The following is a 26,483-nucleotide window of genomic DNA, read 5'->3' as shown; positions in this document are numbered from 1 at the left end:
GACGCAAAAGGTAAAACAAGAAACAAAAATAGTCGTGAGGCTTTAAAAAAACGATATGATATGGCATTCACTAAACCTATGAGGCAAGCTCATACTGAGAGTTGATCCAGACAAATGGCGGGAAAATGGCCTACCTGACCACGTGTTCAACATGGATGTCTACACGCATGCACGCAATGTGGTAAGCTGAACACTTTAGCTCAGCGCCAGTTTCGCAGGCAACCCCAAATTATGTCAAGAGTCGGACAGATGCTTTTAGGACCAATTATGACAGAAAAATCTTGTTTGCGTGCTGTAAAAGAGAATACAGGCGGAACAGGGCCAATACATCTGTGTGCTGTATCCTTTCTAAGATTATTACGGCAGCAACATTTGAGGTTTGTCCGTACATTAGTGGAAATGTTTGGGCATTTCATGAACTATGCATGTACCGCCTGGCCAATATACTTTTTAGGTTAATAATGGAATCGTTGTGATGTCTTGTCGGTCACAATAGAGATGTTGATAAGAATTGGCCTGTTAGAATTTTTGCGCCTTGCCGACGCTGAAATATTCACCAATTAATATAGACCTACGTTAAAGAGTTCCACGACCGATGACTTGTAGCGTCAGGTGTTACAATAGTTATGACGTTATGACCAGACATCAGTATTACAGACGAAATTTTCTGGAAAGAAAAAAAAAATGCATTAGAATGAAGTTTTCTATTAGAATCACAATTAGCCTGAGTACAAATGTGGATACATTTGAACATAAAAATTCTTTTGATAAATTTGTTACTCAAGACATGGCCAGATCTGAGTATATATATTATATTTAGGCAAGAATATTTCACTTATACTCTTATAAGTGGCCAGAAATTATGCTGGGAGGAAACTGTGCACAGCTGCGAGGGAAAACAAATCACTGTCTGCAGGACCTGACAATAGGACCTGAGCTTAAATTAACGCTTTTCAGTCTGCCCCAGTTATTGTTCTGTTAAAAAAATAAATTTTGTGAATTAATGAATATTACAGATTTTACATCAAAGAGATTTAATATTGTGATGCCTGCTCAAAAAACATTATGAAAAGAAAGGCCAAGAGGTCAATTTCCATTTTAACACCTGACTAGGGATGTACATGTACTTAGACAAAAGTTTTGGAAATGCCTGAAACAAAATCTAGGTCTGTTATTTATTTGTTGATTTGATTGGTGTTTTATGCATTAGGCAAAAATATTTCACTTACATGATGAGGATGAAGTTAATGAAGAAAGCAAGGCAGGGTCATGTTTGAAACCATATCCTTTCACCAGATACAACTCCCTGCCCTAAACTAGAGCTGCCTCCAAACTGGCAACATCATTGGTCAAAGTCTATGGCAATCTTTAAAGAGAAACTGTTGGATAACTTGCCTCTGGCTTGGATTTTTTTCTGCCAAGAAGTTTCTTATCCCTTTATTATTTTCGGACTTATGAATTTGCAAATTTTAGTTTTTGATTTATTGTTGTCTTAAGTCAATACCGCCTTACGTCGAAAGGTCTTCCAGCGACCTGCGGATAGTCATGGTTTTCCACCGGGCTCTGTCCACTTTCCATCCACCATAATGCTGGCCACCGTCAAGTGAAATATTCTTGTACATACATCGTAAAACATCAATCAAATAAATAAATCAATAAATAAATCTTAAGTCAATATTGTTGATCTGTTAATAGTAATTTGTTCTGATTTATGTGTAAATCAGAATAAATCAAATCATTTTTTGGACCATCTTCAGAAGTTTGAGATGATTGACTCAGCTTCGTGGATTAAGTCCTTTGCTTATCTATCTTTAACTTGAAGTGATAAATGTTTGGCTCATTTTATACTCATGTTAAGTGATAAAAATTTGGTAAAATATCATATATGAATGTATTTTATTTTCTTAATTGTTTATTTTTGGTCTGTTGGTGTATGAACTGTCAAGAGACTTTCTCTGAAACATCAGTTAATGTGTAGAAAAGCTAGTAAACCTGTAACAAAATGATGAAGCAAAGATATGAAGGTTGTGGTACTTTGTTTTTTGTGCAGTTGTCAATTTGGGTTTGTTGATTTATGAATGATCAAGATTACATTTCTGAACAAATTGAAAAAGGAAAACAAAAATATGTTTCTTGAAGATGGGAGTGATGTTTAATTTTAAAACGTTAGACACAAAATTTTGTGAAAATTTCCTACCATTATTGACCAGACGTGTATAATAAAAGAGGCTGAAATGCCTTCACCTGTGACAGTGGAGCTTAATATTTGTGGTAATTTCTTTCTCTTCCATCTGTAGGTTTCTAAAGACCCCTTCTCAGTAAAATGAAGGTTATCATGATTGGACAAAGCCAGCCTCAAGGACGAATCGGAGAGATGAAAACCAGTATCTAAAGACGCAGCAATCTTAAGTCAGAGTCGAACCACCCAAGAAAACGTCTGAAGGCATAGGTCGGTCAGAAGAGCGCCCTCTCACCCCCTGGGGGCCACGCAAGCTAACAGCGGGCCAAGGCCCGGAAAAGTAAGCTCATTTTGTCACTCTGATCATTGCCGAGAATATTGTCTCTGGAATTATTATTGATTCTTTTCTAAGCCTTGTGCATAAAGGAATAGTTTCCCAAGGCATTTGCATAAATATGACCTATTCTTGATTAATGTGTCCGTGTCTCGGCCCTAATGGAATGCCATTGCCTTGCTCCACTGCGTTACATCAACTGTGCGGCTGACTTGTTTTTCTCCTAACATTACTGTTTAGAAATTGATGGCATTCATAGTTTTCACCCTGATTGAGGGTGTTGAACGAGACATAGCGGCCTGTGAACCTCCCCCCAACCCAACTTGTGTGACCCCTGACCTGCCCTCAGCCCTCCGCATTCTCCCTACACTGGGGATTGCCCTGTAGCCTCTCTCTGGTCAGGATAGACTGTTATATCTGAAGGAAATGGTCTTGCTCGCTGAACGGTGTTATAAACAGGCTATATCAGGCCTAGTCACTGACGCTACGCTGACCCCTGTAATTTCTGTCTGCCACCATTATGATGCCTTCACACGTCACATATTGACGAAGGTCTTAGCCTGCTTAACAGTTCTGTATTGATGTCGGTCATCAAATATCTCCAGCCAGCCACAAGAAAATGACAATTATTCCGAGGTTGGCCTGAGTAGATATGGTGATTCGTGTCTGCGTTGAGGCATCGTTTTTCAAATCGCTGTTGATGGGAACATTGGAATTGCCAGACTCTAGTTTTTGTTAATTATTAAGAAGCAGAATTGGTTTTGAATTCTTCAGTATGTTAGGTGTTATTGAGTTGGACTACGATGTGTGTTGTTATACATGAAGAAATAAAAGTGCCTGGCTGATTCAATTAATATATACAGAACATGGAACATGTATGGCTGTAGACTTCAGGTACTTGGCTCATCAGTTCAGACAACCATTTGATAATTAATGTGTTCATACAGTAAATGTATATGTATAACTGTAGGTGTACATATTTGTGAGGAAAGAGACATGGGTTTGGTCTAGGTGTCTGAACACATACATTAGCCAGTATGCAGCAACCTCACTGACAAGCGATGTGGTACAAATACATTATATAAATGTTGGAAATTACGGAAGCTTTTTGGGTAAATTACCAGAAATAATGGGTTGCGTTATGGAAAGGATTGTCGGGGCTGGGTGGAAGTATTTAGCGGTGGCTTCTGAGCACGGATCTGTGGTAGACAGAGCTGGTCACGTCTGATGGCGCTCTCAGACTGCCGTGGCCCCAGGCTTCAGTTATTGATGCCCAGCCCTGATATAGACACACTGGGACATGACACGGTTTACTGATCTAAATTCCAAGAGCAGGTGTTGTTTACCTGTAACCTTTCTGCTCGTTATCACACCTGATCATGGTATGGATTAGCCGTCTTATAGACCCAGCCATTACTGAGACTGGTGAACCAGTAATGGTTTCTTACGGACGCTAATTACCATTTCTTCACAAGGCTGCTAAGGCACACAGATATTAGGAGTCAATCATCAATCCAAATAGTTCACAAATTGTGTTTATTATTTATAGGTGTTTATAAAGGTAAATGATGGATGGAGGGTGGATTTTGCATTTCAGTATGTTTGGATACTGGTAATCAAGAAATTATTTTACCTTTGAAGTCAAGTTTTGTTTTGCAACTTTCACCTTCTTTCTCATCTCACCTTGAAGTCCTTCTACAGGCTAGTACTCATCATGCCACCAGTGCATGTTTTTAATTCTAGTCACCTCAAGCCGCAGCCAGTGCAGCTCTTATCTTAATTCAGGCCTGTATTTAAGGCAAGGGGTGTAATTTCAATTATGGTAGTAAATGGTTTATGAGAATCCTGGAGAAGCGACAAATTCACTCAAGAAAGCATTAATTGGCAGCGAGAGAAGATGCAGGGGCTGGGGGATGTTGTGAGAGAAGAACAGACCCGAGTCTCGGGTTCGTATGAATGCCGCTAGAAGATGGACTCTCCAACTGTCACCTCAGGCTACCACAGATAAAATTTGATATGCCCAAAAATCTCCCGTTTTTTTTTTCCATGTCAGACCTTAAGTACCTCACCAGACTGTGGTGAAGGGAGTCAGCTGACAATGGAGGCTTGGCCACAGAACATAGACTCATTGGGATTTTTCTAGGCAATGACTTTAGATTTCACGTAAATTCCAACTAGTCTGTGGTCAGAGGAATGTTGCGTTTTAAGGTTTTATCTTTTTTATACTGTATGAATATCATATGATTGTGCTATTTCTTCCCATACTCTTCTTATACTGTTAACATCTGCAAGAGAAAGCCGACGTCATATCTTTACTTGGACCTTGTTGTGGGCTGTCTCTCTATTCTTGACCCCCCCCCCCCCCCCCCATATGGGGATTTCTGGGTGTATGCCTGTACATGTTCTATTGAACCCATGATCTGAAAAACCTTCAGTTGGTTATATATTCGTATTGTTGCACCCCCCCCCCCTCCCCACTTCAAACTGAAGAGCCTTCCGTTTTTGTTCTTGTCAACTCAGCCCCCCCATTCTGAAAAAACATAGCATTTATGTCTATACTGTTGACCTTCAGTATGAAAAAGTTCTTCTTCCCTTGTACCGTTAATCCCATATGAAAGCCTGTGGCCAAATGTCCCAACCCTTGTGCCCTCTGTCTGAAACCCGTGGCCATATGTCACAACACTTGACCCCTCTACTTGAAAATCTGTGGCCATATACTCTCCCTTGCCCCCTGCACCCACCCACCTCCACCCCACATCTGAAAACCTGTGACCATAAGTCCCAACCCTTGAACCCTGCCTGAAAGCCTATGGCCATGTCTCAACTTCCTCCCCCCCCTTGAAAACCTGTGGCCACAAATCCTTGATCCCTATCTGAAAACCTGTGGCCATATGTCTAAACCCTTGACCCCTTACCTGAAAACCAGTGGCCATGTCCAAATCTTGCCCGCACTTCCACCCCCATCTGAAAACATGTGGCCACATGGAAAAACCCTTGACCCCCCCCCCCCCCATCCCCACTTACTGAAAGCATGTGACCATATGTATTTTAACTGAAGAGCGCCAGACTGACTGTCTATTTTTTGACTGCATGTCTGACAGATCCCTTGACTAATGTCTATGCTTTTTACCCAGACTGTTTGTCTGTATCTTGACCTGCGTTTGAAATAACGCTCACCTGGGGTTTATGCTCTATAACTAATGCTTGGACTGTTTGTATTTTGATCTCATGTCTGGGCGACCCCTTGCCTGATGTCTGTACTCTTGACCTCTTCTCTGAGAGTTGCAGGCTGTTTGTCTATCTTGACCTCCTCTCTAAGAGACCCCTAGACTGTTTGTCTGTATCTTGACCTCTTCTCTGGGAGACCCCTTGATTGATTGTCTGTATCTTGACCCACTCTCCTAGAGACCCCTAGACTGTTTGTCTGGACTAATTGCATCTTTGTATCTCTGAGAAACCCCTAAACTCTTTGTCCTCCTTTTGACCTCCTCTTTGAGAGACCTCTAGACTGTCTGTATCTTGACGTTTTCTCTGAGAGACCCCCAACGTCTGTCTTTATTTTGACCTCCTCTTTAAGATACCCAAGACTGTTAATCTTTATCTTGACTTCCTTGCTCAGAGACCCCCAAACTGCTTGTGTGTATCTTGACCTCCTCTCTGAGAGAACCCTAGAATGTTTGTCTTTATCTTGACCTTCTCTCTGACAAATCCTAGACTGATTGTATCTTGGCCTCCTCTCTGAGAGACCCCATTCTGTTTGTCTGTATCTTGACCTTCTCTCTGACAAATCCCAGACTGATTGTATCTTGGCCTCCTCCCTGAGAGACCCCATTCTGTTTGTCTGTATCTTGACCTCCTTTCTGACACATCCTAGACTTTGTATCTTGGCCTCTTCTCTGAGAGACCCCCAGTGTTTGTCTGTATCATGACCTCCTCTCTGAGAGACCCTTTGCCTAATGTCTATAATCTTTACCTGGATAACTCCAGACTGCATGTCTGTATTTTGACCTCTTTTCTGAATAATTGATAAGTTTGTTGCGTAATCTTATGTGCGTCTTCTGATAAACAGCTTGGCCTACCTGTACATGTATGAATAACCTCCAATGAGAATACATGTCACATGACTCATGATATCAACTGGAACGGTTTGTCTGAAATGGTAAATGTCTATACAGCTGATGTCTTTTGCTGATGAACTTTTGCTTATGTAATGTATGGATGTCTATAATCCTGACCTCTGGTATATGTAACCGATTGGTCGTGTTTTGTACATGTAGGTGTTTGATTGAATGTCTTGTGATTGGGTGTACATGTGTTAATTATGACCATCCTTTTGTGTCATCCAACTTTCACGTGTTTCTGACAGGGTGTTGCCTAATCCGCTCAAGGAATATGGTTATTGGACTAAGCTACAGATTAAGAGTTAAAAGGCTGTCCCAAGACATGAGTGTGTGAGAGAAAAGTGGTCGGCATGTTTTTTAAGAGTCTGGGTTATGGGGTAAGAGTAAAGGGTCAGTGTACATTGTCATGTCATATATTCCTTAAAACTAAGGCGTTTAGCCCGGCTAAGCAATATGCTGGCAGACAATCAAAAGCCAATCACGTTGGTTGGGTGGCCGAGATGGTAGCAGGCAAATACTTAATGCTGGGTAAACCCCAACTCATTTGCTTCGATCATCGCCATGGAAATCATATAAAAGTCAATTTAGCAGATTGTGTTCTTCAGCCCTCTCAACCCTTTCTGAATATGTAAATTCCTGGCAAGACGTTTCTTCAGTTCTCAATATCTCCTTCCATCAATGTAATTTAAGATGCAAATATGTTCGATCAAGGGTAGATTTAATTACAGAGAGCATAATCCTGGCACATTGCTCCTATTTACCTAGTTATTTCCAAGATAAATCAATGAGGGAAAGCCATGAAGGGGAAGAATAGAGATCCATTGTGAGATGGACGGTGGCCAAAGTCAAGAGATGTTAATTTAGGATGCTGCTTCGATGAGAAATTTCACCCCTTGTACACAAAACTGCTGGTATAGTTGTGAGAACGCTGGATTACACGATCAACAACAGGCGACCTCAGCTCACAATCATGTTTATTTAGAAGATTCCAAGCGCTCCGCAAAAACAATACCTTAGGGGATGGGGCATGGCTCAGATCAAAAGAAAAGAACTCTGTCAAATTTGAACGTTTCCAAATGCAAACTTTCGCGAAAGAATGCATGGAGCAGCTTTCTTGTTTTAATCCCTAAAAATATATATCCTCTTCTTGAGGTTTGCTCTGTGGTAACGAAAGATAGCTATTGTCCGTTAAGATTCAAGGCCTGTGCAAACACCATTCTGAGCAAAGTTTTAGAGCCTCAGACAAAGAAGTAATTAGTGAGAAAAATACGTTAGGTAATGTCGCCCTAACGTTCGATCTAACGAGGGTGCTGCAACGGAACTCCGAAACTAGGCAGAGAAAAAAAAAACGTCTGCCTTATTGGTTCTTTTGTTTCGGCTAGCCAGATTTCTGTTCGGCCGGCTAGCAAGTCAAGATTCTTTCCATTGTGGTTTAACATTTTTTTTCTGGGCTCTTCAGGAATGTATTCTCAGGGAAATTGTTAGCCGTTAAACTTTCCTAACGATTTAGAATCCCGCAGAGAGGTGTACAGGAAGGGTAAGATGGCGTTGGCGTAGACTCTGTACTGCGTCATTAGACAATATTGGTTTCAGCTTATACTAGGTGTTAATTAATTTTCCGGCGATAAGTTCTAGTGGTAGTGAAAATCAGTAACAGCCTGATTGTTTATTGGGAATCTTCTAGTGGACGGGATTACATCGAAAACAAGTGGCTATGTATTCGTGTTAGAGAATTACTGGGCGTCATTAAAACGTTGAATTGGTGGAGGAAATGAAATGGATTTTCTCGGTGGGAGTTTTGTATATTTCTGATGATAGATTAACGAAATCATTGAAGGGAACATGAAAAGGTGGCTGTGAATTGAGACCTATCTCGGTGCGGTGACATACCAACAGCCAGGGCTTGTACAATTTTCATTAACGCTACTATTGGCTTGGTGCATTAGCAATCATTGGGTTCCCTTATCTGCGAGGATTCAAGGAAAGTCTTAATTATAACAGCCCTCTTCAAACTCATCAGGCGGTGTCAAGGCAGACCAGTGGCGGGTATGAATCACCAGCACACAATTAATCCCTCCGTAACCAAAGGGGAAAAAAAAGACTCGCCGAGAAAAAAATCTCTGAACTGTAGAGGGCGCTGTCATTTACAATTAGGCATTTAATAAATGTCCTTCCAAATCATGATAACTTTTATTTTGAGGAAAATGCTTTGGAAAAAAGGGACTACCTTCCTGTAAAAATGGCTAAATTCATTACACCCTGGGTAATGAGGTTTCTTGCTCAGTAGATATAGATGCATGCAGTCTGTCCATCTACATTGTTTTAATATAAACTGAGTTAGTGACTTTTATGCATTCTGCTTAATAACTATATTGCAGTGAAAAAAATGAAAACCTGCAAGCTGATGGCGATATGCTAGCTCTTGGGCTGTCAGAAGGAATTGTAGAAGATGGTTTTGGTAAGCGGAGAAGGATCTCCCCTGTTGTTAATTGAGTAGCCATATTTAACCCAGAAGTTAAGCAATCCCAGGCAGGGTTAACTCCTGGTTGTATCTCCCTGATATATCTCAGTTATGAGCAGCCTTGTTTTAATTCACTCCATATGACCAAACAGTCACTTTGTCTCACTTAGCTCTTTTTATGAATTACATGCTTAATTAATCTCACATTTTTTCCCTCTATTTTTTGGTGAATTATTAATCTAATGTAAGAATATCGCCCATGAAATCTATGTAACACAATACGAGAACAGCCCAGCACACTCAAAGCACAAACACTTCAGCACATTCCATTATAATGTGAAGTAAAATTTAATCCAGGACCTCGGTAGTAATTGCAACAAACCCAGCTACTTGCTACCAATGTTTATGTATCTAAGTAACATAGACTTTCTTCCTAATAGATTCACAAAGTTGCACAAACATTTTGAAAAGGCAATAAACATTACTCATTGTAATAGCAATGTGAATTATTTATCTCATCATATATTGACCCTGTTTGACAATAAAACAGATTGCGTGGAAGTCTCCTATACTTTGATCCCCAGACATTGGACATTTGTATATTCAAAGCTTATATGTACGAGTTAATAATAGATAAGGTTAAATTTCCCCATGGCTTTAGTCAACCCTGGGTGAGAAGTTTTGTTATATATTGCTCTGAAAGTTTAATGACCCCCTGTTTTTCACACATCACATTGTTTCTGTTGGCTTTTGGGGGTCTGGGTGATGGGAAAACATCCCAATCAGGGCCTAATGAGAGAAATGAAAATAAGATGTTAAAAGCATGGAGTTTTGGGCCTCTGATAAACAGGCAGGTTCAATGCACAGTGGGAAGTCTGTGTCACAGGATATCATGTATATAGAGGCAGAGGAAGTTTTGTTTATAGCTGCCTGTTATTAGTCCAACATAACCATCAGGGTATGTAAATACAGGGAAGCATTCTTCACTAATGCTGACTTGATGGGGGATGTGAAAAAGGGCAACTTGAGTGGTGTCGGTTTTAACTGATCCTTCTCCACCCTTTTTCCTCCCTCCCAGTGAACTCTAGGTAATTAATCATAAAAAACTGGCCAGGCTCTCTCACAGTGCTATGTCTGTCAACAACCGTAGACTTCATGCTTGAATATTTGTGCAGATTTCACAAGGAGGAAGAAAAACAATGTGTTAGATATCCTTCCAATCAGTGTCTTTCTCCAACATGAGGGAAACTAACATCTTCAATTTTTCTTGAGCTGGAATTTAATAAAAGGATAACATTTTCATTATTTTTATTTACTGATTTACACTTTGATGAAAAAAAAACTGTCTTGTTTGTAATTCTCACCACTTTGATGTTGATGTCCCCCCAAAAAACGGTTGGGCAACATAACTTGAAGTGATTAGTTTTTTTTGTCAAGAAATTTTTCTCAACTTTGATGTGTCTTGCGTGATTTTGGTTTGAAATATTCCAGAGAATCAAAGTTGTGGACAATTACCTCTTGGTAACTCTTTAGAATGATCTTTGTTTCTGGTCTCAGACCACATTATAAGGGAATCCAGTGGCATCTGTCAGACTCAAATCTTAACGAGTTTCTTCATATTTAATTGCTGGGTTACTATGGCAACATTTATTGATCTAGCCGAATCTCCCATGTGTGTCTTGTCTTTAATTGTACCACGATTAGCCGGATTTAATATTGGTCGGCTCGGCTTGTTTTAACGCTTGCTCTTCACCCAAATACTTCCAAGAAAAGGCCAACTTTGGTCATCCTGCAAGATGAAATATAAACCCTTGATGAGATTCTGCTTTTTCTAACCTTTCTGTTTTTGTAACGTCAGCGACACTTGATCCTATGACTAGTCGCAGTTCATCATTAGGCATATCTTTGATTGGAAAGAACTTTTATGGGGCATTTCTGCAAAAAATCAGCAAATGCTGTTTTTCTGCAAGAAACCAATGCACTGCTTTCCTCTCTGATTAACATTAACTATGCTCAGTGAAAGTAATTAATTTTGTATGGAACTTCCCAGTGGATGAAGATCATTTTCTTCTCATGTTCGACTTTCCAGTTTTGCACATTAGTTTGTGGACGATAAGATTTCTGTTTTTCCTGTGTCTACTGAGCTCTCCAGCCTGTGTATGGCAGACAAGAGAAGTAAAAGACAAGGCAGACTCCTGACATGTTTTAGGTTGTGTCTAAATTAAACTTTGAAGGTGTTAAGACCAGTGGTCATATTGGTGAAGATAGGTGGAGAAGGTTGTGCTAATTACAAATAGCACTTGAGACAGAAATTTCCCTTAGGTCTTGAAACATGTAATCCTGTTCCCACCATATTGTGCTAATTAGCTGTTAGAAAAGATGCCATCAAAGACTTTACAAAGCATGTTCAGAAAAGAGCTAGCTTTGTTATCAATATTGTGTTTCTGGCACTAGTTGGTCGTTGTTGTGCAACAATAGGCTTTGTTATAGGCCATAGGGGAGAGGAAATTATTGCCGAACTGTTTTAGACCATACTGCTTTCTCCTGCGGGTGTTGAGATTTAAGGGTATTGGTTTGTTATGTTATGTATTTTGGGGATTTTTTTCTTGTGACACTCCTGTGATGTGATGTGAGCGAATTTGAAGAAATCATTTTCTGACCCATCCCACTTCAATGACATGGCAAAGCACAGCCTTCGACCTGAAATTTATTCACATTATTCCAGGGTGTAGAATTGGCGGCCGACCTGTTTGATTAAATATGAACAGATGAGACTGGTTGGTATGACATATATTTCATTAGGCTGTTATTGATGGGAGCTACTGCCAGGGCCGTTATGCAAACTTAGATGTGCAGACAATGTGGCTAAGAATGCCTGCTATTTGGCCCAGCTTTCCTTGTCTCTTATTCAAACATTGCCCTGCTACAAGTTTCATATTCAAAGGCGTTAACATATGCCAAATTAGGCATTATCACAAACGACAATTTTTTTTTGTGTTCAAGTTTGGATGATGTTTTTTTCCACCATGTTTTCCCATGTTTCATTTCATCTGTTGTTGGGGTTTTTTTGTGGCATTCCTCTTTGAGAAGCCAAGCATGAAATCTTTTGTCTGCCACCTCAATACAAAACAACTTATTAAAAACAAAGAAAACTGTTATAATGCCGAAAGCTTGAAGCGCAAGGTTATAGTGTTGTACATCTGACCAAGTTTAATCTAGTTACAGGCTCTGTCTAAAACAACAGATTTCTAAGACACATATAGACGTGGATGTAGCTGGGTGATTTGCATGGTTATGTCTGTTTATGTACTTGTGAGACAAGGCTTAAAAGTAACAAATGAAAGAGATATAAGTTATGTTCCTCAATTTATCACCTTGTAGTTTGGTCTTGGACTTTTGTACATACTGATGCCCGCACATGTTAATTTAGAGGAATACAATAATTAATCGTATGATTTTACAATTGAAAACGAAAAGGGACCTGGTTTATGAATTGTGTAAAGTTGTTTATGTATTGATTGTCCAAAATGTTGTGGTAGAAAGGAAAAATGTACCTTATCTTCATAGCACAAAGTTACAGTGGAGTCATGTTTCAGTCTGATAGTTTTTACTTTCTTTTTTTTGTGTTTTCTGAGTATTACTGATATTTTTGAAAAAAAGTTTCCCATGAAATGTGTACCCATGTGTGTTGTCATTATGTACCTCTTGTTTCCCTTCACATCAAGCCTCAATCTCTGTATCAAGCCCACTACACATCCGCACCCCCACCCCGGGTCCCCACTGCTTCATCACCTCTTCCTACCTTTCCAGCAGAGTTAAAGCAGTCACTGTTAACCTGCTATTGTTTTGTGGGTTAGATGACCTGAGTGAGGACAGAGAAGATAGATGCGCAGCCTGATTGTCTGAGGCGGCTAATCACCCGCTTACAGGTGTTAGGCTGTTAGTGGACCTCACCTTGGGGGTGTTAAAGTGGGGCTCAAACACCCCCTACAGGATTACCCGGGTGTGGACACGGTCACTTCCAAACGGTCAACCAGTGGCCTGAGCCATCAAGGTCAATATTTGTAGATTTAGGCACAGGAGCTTCAAGGGTCGATGTCTCTTTTATGGCTTCACCATTCTACGTTCCTTTGAATTTGTTTAATTTCTCTTAAGCATTCCGTCGTCTTGCCATAGACACCTGTGGAGCCAGGTGGGGAAGCTGGCATTGTCATTGGAATGCTTGCTTTGCCCAGCCGAAACCTCAAGAATTACCTATGTTGGCACTGTTTTCGAAATGAACTGTTTGTGTTGTTTCAAAGGAACAAATATATGAGGATGATAATGCGTAAAATGTCAACAGCAGAATTTCAACAGAAATATTACATTTTTGTTATAGTAAATTTTTTTCTCATGTTTTGTTTCTAACTTTTCATTTTTTTTTTACTAGCAGTTGATATGAGTAATGGCATATACATGTATAACTTCTCAAATTCAAATTTTTCTTGTATGCAAAATATTTCTTACATCTCACAATTCTGTGTAAAGAAATATTTTTAAATGGACAATCTTCAGCAAATTTTCTGCATCAGAACAATTTTTGGCAAATGGAATTTCAGTGATTTCTATGATGATGCCATGGCCATCATATTTAGTAAGCTATGTCATCATTAAAAGTAAGTCCCATTGTGTAATCTCACTGACCCCCCAAAAACAGCCTCCAGCTTTTATTGTTATTTTAATAAAAGATTCGGGCTGCACCCAACAAAGAATTTTATAAGAGTGAACTATAAGCGTTGTTATGCTCTTATGGGATAATGTTAATACATGCGATCAATCACTGGATTAAGACCTACATGTAAAGTATCACATAAGAGAATATGTCCTACTATACAGATGATCAAGATGAAATGGAAGTATTAAAGAAAGTCAAATCTAATCGATTTAATCCAGATGAGTCTATTGTTTAGGCGTTTGTGAAATTGCAAGGAAGCTGGCTTTAATCATAGAGTATGATTGTTTCTACAGATCTGTTATAGAGAAGAATTTAGACAGTAAATCGTGCTAGGCATTACGTGCGTGTTTGAATAGGAGGAGATGATGTAAGTCCAATGCTTACTAGGGTAATAATGTGGCAGAAGAGCAATGACAAACAGATTTGCCAGTTCATGGAGATTTGCTTTGGGAAAACTTTTAATTGTTCTCCAAAGAAAAACACAGAGTACTTTAAAAGAAGAGGCATATTGTTAGAGATACCTGAAACAATATTGACACAGTGCTAATAAGTGTTAACTGATCAATACCTGAGCAGGTGAAGAAAACCTGTGAAACAATACAGATGATTTATGGTTTACCTGTGATACAGAGGGCCAGGGCTAGGTCGTTATCCTGAGGTGAAAAAAGGCATTGTCAGTCAACAATGTGATTGTTATGCGAAGGAGACCAAATAATATGGCCTCTTTTAATTGAGCGAGCAGTTTCATTGGCATCAAAAAAAATGAATAATATTTCAGTGTCAAACTGTTGTATCTCGGGGGTTTCCTCTACTTGCTGGGTTAACATGAACTTTCTAGAAAATTCAAGTTACCCTTTTTTGTTAAGGATCAGAATATGTCCATAGGTGAGCACTTTCCACTGTTTGTATGAAGTGCTAGCCTAAAGCTGTGACCAGTTAACAGCTCTCATTACAACCTTTGAAATGTAAATGATGTATATGTTGTGGAGTGTTCATTGTTTGAGACACTTGCCAGGAGAGATGAACACTACATGCAACCATGATGAAGGGAAGTCCATTCGATTCCTTCTCCATCTCCTAGACCATGTTTGGTCATGTTATTACCCATTTCTTCCCTTTTGTTTGAGGATGCATACGTAATTCTGGTAGCTCAGACTATGACTGCTGGCCGATGAATTACTCGATCTTAACTGTTGGCTGTTGACAGGCCGTGTACATAATCGGACCTCTTAATGGGGAGGTTTTAATTCCCCGGCATCCTTGCAAGCAGACTGGTGTCCGTGGGTGTTAGACTAGTTTACAGCTACATGCTGCTTTGTCCGCTACCATTAACCTGGATTCTTACACCAGCCTAATCTACTGCATCACCTAGCATTTACAACGACAATGCCAGACATCACAAGAATATGATTTTTCAGGTAAGTGTTGGAGAGTGTTCTGCACACCTGGGGATTGTTAGCAGATGTGGCGTGCTATAACAATTTCACCTGTCAGACAGCATCACTGTCAAACCTCCTCTATCAGAACGGACGTCGACCGGTAGCTGTAGTACTGGAATCAAGCAAAGAACAAAGAACAGGAAGAAGTGTTTCTGGGCTTCTTTTTCTGACAGTTTGATTTGGAGATTTTTTGAATATCCATATAAGATGTCTTGTGTCTAAATTACTTCATAACTTTCACTCATGGAATCACCTGATATTTACCTGTTGGCCCAACTTAACTTTACATGCACATGTATGTAGTACTGGTACAGTCATTTGGGAAGTTGTTGTGTTTGCCTGGAGTTTATTTTGGTGTTCAACAGTGTAAAGATAAGTAGAAACTCACCTGTAAAACATCATGTAAGGTTTTCACAGTGTGCCCTGGAAACTTGGTTGTTTAGCAGAATGAGCCAGCATTTTGGGTTGTCATGATAATCTAACAGGGCATCAAACAGCTTTGTTATGCTTGATAATTTGATTTATTTTTTGTATTGAATTGTTGTTTTCTTTGAATTTGGGAATTTTGTGCAATTTTCATTTTTACGACTGATCAAATTTAGCAGTGGAGGAAACAAAAGCATGCGAAGTAAACCACCACTGTCACTGGTACATGCCAAAGCCCCATGACTTACAACTTCAGCAGAACCAGCCAGGCTGTATTTGAGCCTAAAACCTCATGTTTCAAGGACAAATCTGTTGTATCGAAAACAATGCTTGTACTTATGGACCACATTTTATGGTAATTTATTAGAACAAGGAAGCAGTCAGGATATAAATGTTTTGGTGTCAAATTTTATTAACCTAACACATTTCCACACTGTACTTTTCAGGTTGTGTAATTTTAGGAAAAAACTTGTATTACAGTGTTTACTCACTTACTATATACTAGTATTTCTTTGAAGAACCCAAGATTGGCAATCCAAAATGCATCTTTATGTCCGTCCCATTGGTGTACTCTGGAGGCATCATTTACTTGCCTTGAACTAACAAGGTGTCTCATGTTTCAAAAACCGCATATGATATCTGTCTTTAGGGCCCGGGGCAAACCCACAACCATCCGCAGATTGCTGGAGACTTTCCATGCACAGAAATAGAACATGTGAATGAAAGTGATATCAAAACATCTTGGTATCCCTGTAATAATATTAGGTCATGGAATCCATGTAAGACAAAAATGTCATGAGAGTCTCTATAATGAAAGGTCAAGGAATCCCTGCAATAACAAAATATCATGGAATCCCTGTGATTACGAAAGGCCATGGAATCCCTGCAATAACAAAATATCATGGAATCCCTGTGATTACAAAAGGTCATGAAATTACTGTGTAATGATTAAGGGTCAAAAAAAGCATTGCAATAGCTGAGAGCCTTGGATTCTTGGAAACGCCAAACATTCTAAAGCATTACACTAGCTTATAGGCTTGAAGTCACTGGGAAAGCAAATGACGCAAAAACACTGTAACAGCTTGGAGCCTTTGAGTCTCTGGAAAAACAAAGATCCAAAAGCACTGCAGTAGCTTAGAACCTTGGAGTCACTGGAAAGCAAAGGATCTAAAAGCAGTGTAATGGCAACAGATCTGGAAACTAATAGCAAAACATTGTAATAAAAAACATCTAGAAACACTGCAATATCAGTCAGAGGGGTAAAAACATTTTCATGCAAAGAATAATAGAATAATTTTTTCCTTTGGTAAATATTTTGTTGTTACTAGTTGAAAAACATTGAAAGCAATGGTTAAATGTGGTTGATTGTTTTATTCCCTCCCTTCCCCACCCCACAAACACATTTTTCATATGTAAATAAAACCTTCCAGTTTAGACAAAGCTTCATAAACATATTTGTCTCTGTTACTGACTTTGAGATTGCAAAACACAGCCGAAGTGATACCTGAAAGAGTGGAAGGCTGTCGTAGATAATAGCTGTTTCATTTCACAGTATGTATCTCTTACATGTAAACATTACGTTGTGCATACACATAGAAACTTTAATGATATTCGCAGACAGGCCACATGTGTTGTACTGTACACAAAAGAAAGCTATTATTGTTATCTAGACTGAATAGAATTGAATTTATTGTTTTCTCCGAAATTGGTTATATTTTGTTATCTAGACTTAAATGTGACATAGCATCCAGGTATTAGGACTGCAGTACAGGGCTGTTCACAGTGATTTCTGGTTATTAGATTATGCTATTACCGTTTAAAGCTGTGGTATTAATAATGACTCGATCACCTGTCTGTAAATGTGTCTGTCCAGGACAGGTACATTTAGGACTGTTTCTATTGACCTAGAGGTGTAATGCAGGCCTGTCAGTGTGAGATTTCCTGGCCTAATTCTTTCACCTTTTCAACCACCTCTGTGGCCAATATCTTGAAATGGTTTGAGAAAACTGTTGGGTGTAGAGAACTAATTCACACAGTTTTATTGACTTTGCATTTTCATAATAATTGTATTCATAAATTCCACTGCAAAAAATGTTTTACAGGTCAAAAGCTTGAAGATTTACAGTTTATCGTCATGCCATCGCAACAGTTGATCAACAATAGGTTGAGGGATCTCGACATGGTGTGGGAAGATCAATTTGTCCATGCCCACTGGGCTTGTACGCTGACAAAAAATCCCCGGGATAGATTCACTCTAGCTTACACTTGTGTAGTTCTTGCAGTTTGGTCCGAGATGTACATGAGGGGGGAAGGAGGCGGGGGTGACACTCATAAGTGGGAGGCAATTACTCAGTGACATGGTTGTTAATGTACTCAAGTCACATACTAACATATGATGGATGAAAACTAACATTATCTGTAATAATAAGCACCCTAATAATAATCATACGACAAAGTTGTCTCTATATAGAACTGATTGCAGCTTGTATAGAACTGATTGCGGCTTGTATAAAACTGATTGCAGCTTATATAGAACTGATTGCAGCTTATATCGAACTGATTGCGGCTTGTATAGAACTGATTGCGGCGTGTATAGAACTGATTACGGCTTATATAGAACGGATTTCGGCTTCTATAGAAGGGATTCCGGCTTGTATAGAACTGATTGCGGCTTGTATAGAACTGATTGCGGCTTGTAAACAACTGATTGCGGCTTGTATAGAGCTGATTGCGGCTTGTATAGAGCTGATTGCAACTAATAGAGATAAACTGCACAGTGTTGTATGTGCATGCAAACTGGGCTGCCTTTAGTACCCATTGAAAGGTGATGTGTTTGAGAGCAACTTACTGCTAGATTTTCGATATATATGTACTTTATGGCATTCAGCACTACAGGAGCATATAATACAGAAGAATTTAATGTGAAGTTGTTGTAACACCTGGTTGGAATTTGAAGCCCAGGTGTTACACAAGAATTAAGATATATATTTATGGTGAAAATCATGTCAGACACAACCAATGAATTATGTAGTATAAGCATCATAGTTTCTCAGAGATGAATTGACATCTTACTGATATTTTTGTATGAAATATGATTTATTCTGATTTGTTGCACTAGTTAGTTTTCTTTCAGTAAGGTGTGTACAACAGCTGACGTTAAACAACTTTTCATGTGCAGTTTTACTTATTTGCTTGAAGTATAATGCCTCATACTAAAGAAACTTTCACTAGAATTCACGGCAGTCAGATTTACATGTATGTGTAGCGGAAATGGAATAGTCCACCACATTTCATCGGGTTTGTGGCAAACCTCCTGACTTAAAGTAGCATTCAAACCAGCAAGGCTTGACTGCTGCTTTAGGTCAGGTGGTTTGGATTCATCCTAATTTATTTACATATTGGAAGTCTATTGATCTCAGTTCATGCAATATATCACATAATATGTATACTGTATTCACCCTCAGTTTAGTACCGATGTGTAAAAGTGTAGAAACTCTTCAAAAGCACATAACAGCTTTAAAAGGCCACTTATGATGCCAACACTTTAAGGTTTTCTAATAAGTAGTTAATCAAACGTCACAAAAAAACCTTAAGTGGCCCTATAAGGAGGATGAATTGGTTAGAATTAAGCTAAATTTGTCACTTGAAAAATGGTAAACCTTAGGTAAAATACAGCAACCAAACAATGTATGGTAGAATTATCTCAGCCTATATCATAATGTAGACCGTGCAAAAAGACTGACAAAATAAATTCTAATTAGAAGTGTAAAAAGCCAGAAGAATAATCGAGCTTTAAAGTACAGAGTATCAAGCTTTAAAAGAAGTGGTCGATAAGGATGAAACAAGCCTTAAGCTGGTCTAGATCCCCAACTTGTCTGTATTACATTAATATTTAAATTTCTGTGCAAGCTGTTACTTTTCAGTGAATAGTGCAGTGAAAGGAGTGTACGTCCCTAGCACTGTGGTCCAACCAACTGTTGCACAAGGAATTACTCGCACGTAAAATTTGCTCATATGCAGATGAATCAGTAACTCTTGTAACATGTTGAAGAAGCTGCTTGAAAACACTTCTTCAGGTCAATATTCATGGGTGATACTGTTGCCCAGAGGACAATTTGGATAAGCTTTATATGTCAGTATATTTTTCAGTTTCTGAGCTTCACCTTCACCATTTAATTTTTTAAATCCAACACCTGCTTTAAGTCTCCCCATTATAATTATTATTATGATTCTTTTTTGATTTAGTGATTCATTTGATAGGGGTTTTTAAGCCATACTACTAATAATTAATCAATAAGATTTTGATTAATTTGTGGATTATCAAAACAGTCCGCCATTATTTGTTTTTATATTTTTCCCCTTTTTCCTAATTTCAAACTTTACTAAAACTGGCACAACTTTCTCTGACATTGCTGCTTAGGATTATAAAAGCCTGCTATGGAAGTCATACTTTCCACTATTAGCTGTGTGTTTATATCATTCCCGTGCATGACAATGAATTCATCACACTTCTGTACTGTTCGTCTCTACCCTGGGCTCTATCCACAAAATGATTATTCTTGTCACACTTATGCATACATGGTGGAAAGGAAAATTCCACATTAGTGCTAGTAAGGAGGAAGAAAAAAAATACCTTGTGAGATATCAAATTTTGCTCATTAACAGTCGGTGCTAATGAAAAACACAGGATTGTTCTGACAAGGGCTTGAGGTAGTGAGGCTCCAAATGGACCCCCTCCATTGCACATACACATGGCAATAAGTTTTACTTCGTTGTCTATTTTTTTGGCTTACATCTGGTTTTTAATTTTTTTTTTTTTACAGTTGTGTCTCTTTGGTTTATGATTTTTTTTTGGTTTATGATTTTTTTTTGGGGGTTTATAAAATTAAGTGCAATACATGCATGAAATGTATGCAAATGATTGTGTTATAGTACATGTACATGTATATCTTGCCCAACAATTCAGATCCTGTTTTACAAACATGCATAACACCCAGTGGATAAGTGGAATGCTGCTTACCAGTAACAAAAGTTTTGTGAAGCAAAGAAACGGCTGCTTTTATGAAAGACTTCAAAAACCAGAAACTCCTTGTTGAAGTGTACAGACTTACCTTGTGTAACAATGCTTGTATTGACAGAAAATACATTGGGAAACATTTGCACTATATATGCAGGTTAATAATGGCAGTTTCCAGTGGTACTTGTTACACATTTTGTATATGTATGGGTATTTTTTAAATTATTAACAACCTTTGTTCTTCATTCTTGATGGGGGGGGGGGGGGGAAGCAAAAAGGTAAATGAACTGAGGATAAAGTGGTGGTGAGGTAAGCAAGGATCTGAAGGTGGAAGTGCAAAGGTATTTGTACATGAGCTGAGGACCTGGGTGTCATTGTCTTAATACAGTGCTGGTGATTTGGTGGTGAGGTAAGCAAGGATCTGAGGGTGAAGGTATAAAGGTATTTGTACATGAGCTGAGGACCAGGGTGTCATTGTCTTAATACAGTGCTGGAGATGTGGTGGTGAGGTAAGTGGGGATCTGAGGGTGGAGGTATAAAGGTATTTGTACATGAGCTGAGGACCAGGGTGTCATTGTCTTAATGCAGTGCTGGAGATGTGGTGGTGAGGTAAGCGAGGATCTGAGGGTGGAGATATAGAGGTATTTGTACATAAGCTGAGGACCTGGGTGTCATTGTCTTAATACAGTGCTGGAGATGTGGTGGTGAGGTAAGCAAGGATCTGAGGGTGAAGGTATAAAGGTATTTGTACATGAGCTGAGGACCTGGGTGTCATTGTCTTAATACAGTGCTGGAGATGTGGTGGTGAGGTAAGTGGGGATCTGAGGGTGGAGGTATAAAGGTATTTGTACATGGGCTGAGGACCAGGGTGTCGTTGTCTTAATGCAGTGCTGGAGATGTGGTGGTGAGGTAAGCGAGGATCTGAGGGTGGAGATATAGAGGTATTTGTACATAAGCTGAGGACCTGGGTGTCATTGTCTTAATACAGTGCTGGAGATGTGGTGGTGAGGTAAGTGGGGATCTGAGGGTGGAGGTATAAAGGTATTTGTACATGAGCTGAGGACCAGGGTGTCATTGTCTTAATGCAGTGCTGGAGATGTGGTGGTGAGGTAAGTGGGGATCAGAAGGTGGAAGTACAAAGGTATTTGTACATTAGCTGAGGACCAGGGTGTCATTGTCTTAATGCAGTGCTGGAGATGTGGTGGTGAGGTAAGCGAGGATCTGAAGGTGGAGGTATAAAGGTATTTGTACATGAGCTGAGGACCTGGGTGTCATTGTCTTAATACAGTGCTGGAGATGTGGTGGTGAGGTAAGTGGGGATCTGAAGGTGGAAGTGCAAAGGTATTTGTACATGAGCTGAGGACCTGGGTGTCATTGTCTTAATACAGTGCTGGAGATGTGGTGGTGAGGTAAGTGGGGATCTGAGGGTGAAGGTATAAAAGTATTTTTACATGAGCTGAGGACCATGGTGTCATTGTCTTAATGCAGTGCTGGAGATGTGGTGGTGAGGTAAGTGGGGATCTGAGGGTGGAGGTATAAAGGTATTTGTACATGAGCTGAGGACCAGGGTGTCATTGTCTTAATGCAGTGCTGGAGATGTGGTGGTGAGGTAAGCGAGGATCTGAGGGTGGAGATATAGAGGTATTTGTACATAAGCTGAGGACCTGGGTGTCATTGTCTTAATGCAGTGCTGGAGATGTGGTCGTTAGGTAAGCGAGGATCTGAGGGTGGAGGTATAAAGGTATTTGTACATGAGCTGAGGACCAGGGTGTCATTGTCTTAATGCAGTGCTGGAGATGTGGTGGTGAGGTAAGCGAGGATCTGAGGGTGGAAGTATAAAGGGATTTGTACATGAGCTGAGGACAAGGGTGTCAGTGTCCTGATACAGTGCTGGAGATGTGGTGGTGAGGTAAGCGAGGATCAGAGGGTGGAAGTACAAAGGGATTTGTACATGAGCTGAGGACCATGGTGTCAGTGTCCTGATACAGTGCTGGAGATGTGGTGGTGAGTTTTAGGATCAGAGGGTGGAAGTACAAAGGGATTTGTACATGGGCTGAGGACAAGGGTGTCAGTGCCCTGATACAGTGCTGGAGATGTGGTGGTTAGGTAAGTGAGGATCAGAGGGTGAATGCTAAGACATGTAGGTAGCAGGGAGGGTAATTAACCCTGTGGGGCTATGCCCTGGAGAAGTGTCGTGCCAGTATTGGCCCTGCGAACCTGGGCCGATTTTCTTGTGTGTTATTATAACCGTGCTAGTGATGGTTAGATGACAAGGGCTTGGAGAGCTGTTGGATAGCTGGCCCCAGACCACCCCAGAAAATTGCCAATTTCATGTGCAAAATTCATATCAAACCCTGACATGTAAGGCAGCGGCATTTATCATTGTCTCTGGAGTGTCTGATCGATGGTGTTGGGGGCCCTCTACGAGAGCAGATGAGAAATTTTCCCTCCAAGTGTTACACTGCGAAATGAGCCCCTTGCTAATGAAGCGCCAAAAATCACTCATTAATGAGGGGCGACGGTTGGTATAGATTAGCAAAACGTTCGGCCATCATTCCAGATGGGAGCATCCTTCTATAAATTATAGATAACACGAACCCATTTTTGTTGATTACATGGTCGGCCAGGGCCGAGACATTTTTTAACACTTCTTAAATGAAGTCCTGGGAGACGGGTCGTAAATTACATATGGTTTTTACCCGGTGATTGAACAAGGGAGAAAATATATTCAGTGAAGTCACTCTCTAGTCATTGGAGGCACAATTATATTGGCAAAGGTCTGGTCCATAGCTTAACACCTTCAATCAAATGTGCTGGCGAAGAGCGCGGCATGTAATCAACGCCTCCACTCTTCGGTCAATATCGCCAAGACCCCTGCACAAAGGATCATGTGTTTTTCATAAATGTCTGGCCATTTTTAATATGGCTACAGCGCTCATCATTGATGATTATGGATTCCACTGCGTCACCATGGGACAAGGACGAAGGCCATTAAAACCCATTTGTTCCCCATCTTTCCGGCTGCTCCTACCCCCATAGATTCCAAGGGATGTGCCTTGGCTTATATTTTACACATGGTCCCTGTCATTTTCTCACCCTAAAATTGACTTCGGAGAAAACAGTATTTTATTCCGCTGCCTTTATATCCATCATTATCTAACGTCTACTCCAGGCATGCTGGATTGTTTTGCATTTTTTCTTCACCTAAAATGTTCTTGTACATTATACAGACAGTTTTCTCTGAAGGATTTGTAAGAAACATTCCTTCTACAATTCACCAGATTGTCTTCTCCATCTGGCAAATCCTGGGTTTGTCGTCCTTGCCCCATTTTACTTCTTCCTTTGTAGTATATTTTTTGAATTTAGAGTATAGCGTGACTGAATTTTAGCATATATACATTTCTGATATGCCAGTAAGTGCAACAATTCTGATAAAATAATTAACTGATTATGTAAGGAGATCAGAAAATTAAAAATTTCCTCAAGGAGGAAGCCGAGGGGGGTGGGGGGGCTCCTACTTTTTACTACAGTAGATTATCAGAAAATCAGTGTTGTATACCGGTCAAGAGTTAATGGGTGCCAAGATCTAGATATCTTTAAAGCAAGAAATAAACATTGATGTGAAATAATATCTGGACCTGTGCTTTTTGCATAGCTGTTTCCTGTAAGGAAATTTTGACTTTTTGTTCTGACATATTTGTTTGTCATATACTTGCCAAGTTTGCCAGATTTTTACGGGGTAGGAGTTCAATCCCGGTATGTGGCTGGGAAGATCTTGTTTGTATCCCAAGCAGCATCATAATGTCCTGTATTTATATAATCATTTTACATAGTATTAGACTTTGAATTTGCATATATATTCATCACATAGTCTGTTTCTTTGCATGTTTTTTTTCCCTATCCTGTGTATTCAGTGTAGTACATGTAATAATTAAGCTATTCACTTATACCTCATTTATATCACAGAATATCTGGTAACAGAATGAAATCAAATCATCATAAAGGTGCTAAATCTTTGCCCTTTAACATTTTATACTTATTATTACATTATCAACTCGCATAACAGCAAAAGGGATAAAAGATTTTATCACATTCAGTGAAATCAAAATGATAGCTTTAGAGTCGGCTTTACAATGTTGATGAACTGATGAGGTTGACTTGATGTCACCAGTAAAACCTGCAATTAGTAGAATTTAAATTTTATTTTAATTAAGGGTAGACAATTAATTTTTTTTTAGGATATTTACATGACACCAGGAGCCCTCCACTAGAACATAGTAATCTACACTGTGAAGAAAACTTGTGATTTCATCAGTAACTTCTGAACAGCTGGGTTTGCCATTTCTGTCTGAGTGACCTTTCCCCCCTCAGCTAGGTCTCAGCTAGGGGAACTGATGGAACCCTGAAGCCTCAAGCCCAGATCTAACCAGATACCCCCTCCCTACCCTCCTCCAAAGCCTGACCCCCTTGTAATAACACAGAGGCACATGTAGACCAGTAGATCACCCATGTGGCACCCCTGAGTGGAGGCCTGTTCTTGCACCCAGTTGTTAACATCACAGGCTGACCAGTGGAAACCTTGAGTCTTGTTATGCCTGATTGTTCCGCAGGAAACATCCCAACCATTCAAGGCTTTGTTCATTAAAATAGGGCTGGAGATGCACTTGTAAGCCTGTGACGAGGTAAGATAATCAGCCTCCCTGTGAGCTTTGGGCTGAGCCGATTGAAATATGACAACCTCTATATTTTGAGAATGGCAAAATTTAAATAGGTTGGAAAAAGATGTTAGAAGCTACAACAAAATATCACCAGTTTTAAATTGAAGGAGTTAACTACCCATAAGCCTTGTGTTGTATTAGTATGTAATCGGCAGAATTTCAACCTGCTGGGCCGTTTTAAAGCTGAAATATTAGTATTGCCCTGTTCCTTTCAGCTTTACTCTGTACATAGAGCCAGATCCACCCAGGGGAAATACTGAAGCATGGCAGGATCTACTGATATGCTTCGGTACCAGTGATGTTTTAATTTATTAGATTTCATCAAATTAACAGCAAACATATATTACAACAGCACACGTGTAGTGGGAAAAATTGTTAACACTGCTGTGCTTGTATTATCTATAGACTTATTTTCTACTTCATGTATTTTTTTTATTTGTTTAATTTTTTAATTTACTTACTTTTACTGATTTTATTTTGTTACTATTAGTGTACCTAAATTGTTTTTTTCCCTTTTCTTCTTCTTTTTTTTTTCCTCTGATGGAGTATTAATCTCATTGAAGTATCTGATCAGCCTTGTTGGCTATCAGGTGTTTGAAGTTCACAGTATGTTATTTATTTCTTTACTGGAAAGACAAAATCTCTATAACCCATTAAGCAGACTCGACCATTAACTAATGCTGCACAGGTAGTGCAGCAAATGTTGATTAAATGTAATTTAGCTACTGATTCCAAAGGTTGCCATGGAAGCATTTCCTGGTAACTCTCATGCATATCAGAGTGTGGGTCTCTGTCCAATAAACTTACTGTCTCTTCCATGCATTGTTTGTTTATTTGGATTTAGCTTTGTTTGATAGACCTAATCACAGGTGAATAATGAAACAGGTGTTAGAGTTGTTTTTTTATTATTGCTGTTTGATGAGGAAAGCCACTCTTTTAAAAGAATACCTCAGGATTCAGTGAGATTTCAACCAAATTTGATCATAAAATGTTTGATTTTCTTTTCCATGGTGTTATTTTTTTATTTTGAAGTTTTTGTATGGGTATTGATTTTTTTTATCTTCTGTCATGTTT

The 26,483-nt window shown here is 39.4% G+C and overlaps 1 protein-coding gene across 1 annotated transcript in view; it reads left to right on the top strand.

Moving 5' to 3' along the window:
- Positions 1 to 2,227: 2,227 nt before the first annotated feature.
- LOC135474827 (zinc finger homeobox protein 4-like) overlaps positions 2,228 to 26,483 on the top strand; it is a 110,128-nt gene continuing 85,872 nt past the window's right edge. Inside the window, exon 1 of the mRNA XM_064754435.1 lies at positions 2,228 to 2,519. The gene's annotated coding sequence lies outside the window, so the exon portion shown is untranslated. The remainder of the gene's footprint in view (positions 2,520 to 26,483) is intronic.

This window comes from Liolophura sinensis, chromosome 9, assembly GCF_032854445.1.
Source record: "Liolophura sinensis isolate JHLJ2023 chromosome 9, CUHK_Ljap_v2, whole genome shotgun sequence".
Lineage (NCBI taxonomy): Eukaryota > Metazoa > Mollusca > Polyplacophora > Chitonida > Chitonidae > Liolophura > Liolophura sinensis.
Note: the sequence above shows the minus strand (reverse complement) of the source record. Positions and strands in the feature narration are given on the sequence as shown.